Source organism: Arachis stenosperma, chromosome 5 (assembly GCF_014773155.1).
Source record: "Arachis stenosperma cultivar V10309 chromosome 5, arast.V10309.gnm1.PFL2, whole genome shotgun sequence".
Lineage (NCBI taxonomy): Eukaryota > Viridiplantae > Streptophyta > Magnoliopsida > Fabales > Fabaceae > Arachis > Arachis stenosperma.
The window spans coordinates 90,369,815-90,372,807 of record NC_080381.1 but is presented as its reverse complement, the minus strand read 5'-3'; positions in this window follow the sequence as shown (position 1 = coordinate 90,372,807).

Sequence of the window (2,993 nt, the reverse complement as noted above, 5' to 3'; positions counted from 1 at the left end):
CCTTGCCTATGTTATTTTTCTGCTTTTCATGGTATTTTATCTTATTGTCTGTTTCTTATTTTTAATGCATGATCATCTTTGTTTATGTCTTAAGGCTATGAAATATTCCATGTATCTCTCACCATGCTTAAAAGAAAAATCTTATTTGAAAAAGATAAGTAAGATGCATGATCTGGAGTTATATAATAAGAATCGTCCAATTATTTGATGTGGTGGCATCACTTTCACTTTTTGAATGCTTGAATTAACAGTGCATATTTGATATTAGAGTAAAGTGTGTTAGATCTTGAAATAATGATGGAAAAGGAGAAGTATTGTTGGTAATCTGAAAAATCCAAAAAAAAAAATTGATTCTTGAAGCAAGAAAAAGCAGCAAAAAGAAAAAGAAAAAGAAAAATCGAAAAAAAAAAAAGAGAAAGAAAAAGAAAAGGAAAAAGCCAATAGCTCTTTAAATCAAAAGGCAAGAGCAAGGATCCAAGGCTTTGAGCATCAATAGCTCTTGCAATCCCGCACAACTAACCAGCAAGTGCACTGGGTCGTCCAAGTAATACCTTACGTGAGTAAGGGTCGATCCCACGGAGATTGTCGGCTTGAAGCAAGCTATGGTTATCTTGTAACTCTTAGTCAGGATATCAATAATTATCAGGGTTGATTGTAAAAAGCAGAAGAACATGAAATAAGTACTTGTTTTGTAGTATTGGGGAACAGGTTGAGGTTTTGGAGATGCTCTGTCTTCTGAACCTCTGCTTTCCTACTGTCTTCTTCTTCAAGCACGCTAGGCTCCTTCCATGGCAAGCTGTATGTAGGGTTTCACCGTTGTCAATGGCTACCTCCCATCCTCTCAGTGAAAATGTTCAACACACCCTGTCACGGCACGGCTATTCAGCTGTCGGTTCTCGATCATGTCGGAATAGAATCCAGTGATTCTTTTGCGTCTGTCACTAACGCCCCACAATCGCGAGTTTGAAGCTCGTCACAGTCATTCAATCATTGAATCCTACTCAGAATACCACAGACAAGGTTTAGACTTTCCGGATTCTCTTGAATGCCGCCATCAATTCTAGCTTATACCACGAAGATTCTGATTAAGGAATCCAAGAGATATCTACTCAATCTAAGGTAGAACGGAGGTGGTTGTCAGGCACACGTTCATAGTTGAGAATGATGATGAGTGTCACGGATCATCACATTCATCCGATTTAAGAACAAGTGATATCTTAGAACGGAAGCAAGCATGATTGAATGAAAAACAGTAGTAATTGCATTAATCCATCAAGACACAGCAGAGCTCCTCACCCCCAACCATGGGGTTTAGAGACTCATGCTGTAGAAGATACAATGAGAAATGTGTAAAGTGTCATAAGGTACAGATACAATGTCAAAAGATCCTATTAATAGTGAACTAGTGATCTAGGGTTTACAGAAATGAGTAAATGACAGAAAAATCCACTTCCGGGCCCACTTGGTGTGTGCTTGGGCTGAGCATTGAAGCATTTTCGTGTAGAGACTCTTCCTGGAGTTAAATGCCAGCTTTTATGCCAGTTTGGGCGTTTAACTCCAATTTTTATGCCAGTTCCAGCGTTAAACGCTGGGAATTCTGAAGCTGATTTGCAACGCCGGTTTGAGCCATCAAATCTCGGGCAAAGTATAGACTATTATACATTGCTGGAAAGCCCAGGATGTCTACTTTCCAACGCCGTTGAGAACGCGCCAATTGGGCTTCTGTAGCTCCAGAAAATCCACTTCGAGTGCAGGGAGGTCAGAATCCAACAGCATCTGCAGTCCTTTTCAGTCTCTGAATCAGATTTTTGCTCAGGTCCCTCAATTTCAGCCAGAAAATACCTGAAATCACAGAAAAACACACAAACTCATAGTAAAGTCCAGAAAAGTGAATTTTAATTAAAAACTAATAAAAATATACTAAAAACTAACTAAATCATACTAAAAACATACTAAAAACAATGCCAAAAAACGTATAAATTATCCGCTCATCAAGGGCCTAAAAGAAATAAAATCTTGGACTAAAAAGTTCAAATGAGCTCCTTCCCCTAACTAAATGCTTGTGGTGTGTAGGTGTCAAGTGAAAAACTTGAGACTGAGTAGTTAAAATCGTAATCCAGAAAGCAAAAGAGTTTGCCTAAGAACTTTGCACACCACTATCTAGGGATTCTAGCAAAGCCAGTTAAGTGTCTGTGGCATTTTTGTATCTGGTGGTAATACGGAAAAACAAAACGCTTAGGGTCACGGCCAGGCTAAAAAAGAAGCTGTGTTCAAGAATAAAAAAAAGAATTAAACTAAGAGAGTCAATAATATCATCCAGATTCTAAAGTACTAAAGACGCCAATACTTTTGAGATTCAAGGGATAGTGAGATGCCAAGACTGTTCAGAAGTAAATGGTTATTGGCCCCGCTCATCAATTGGAACTGAGCTTCATTGAAATCTCTAAGATTTATTGTATCCTTCTCTTCTATTTAATCCTATTTTGTTTTTGGTTGCTCGGGGATAAGCAACAATTTAATTGTGGTGTTCTGACGAACGGATATTTTATACGATTTTTTGGCATCATTTTCATATTGTTTTAGTTAAGTTTTGTTTAAGCTTTTTTATATTTTCATAGGTTTTAGTGAAAAATTCACGTTTTTGGATTCTACTTTGAGTTGTTGTGTTTTATGATGATTTCAGGTAATTTCTAGCTGAAATTGAGGAGTTTTGGCGAAGCCCAATTCAGAGGTAAGGAAAGCGTAGCAGATGTTGTCAGATTCTGACCTCCATGCACTCAAACAAACATTTCTGGAGTTGCAGAGGTTTAAATGATGCTCTTTTAATAGCGTTGGAAAGATAACTTTCAGAGCTTTCCAGCAATATATAATGGTCTATACTTTTCTTCGAAGGAGCCTGCCCATATTGGGTGTTGAACGCCCAAGGACTACCCCCTTTCTAGCATTCAACGCCCCAAAGGAACCCAAGCCAGCGTTGAATGCCCAATCACCCC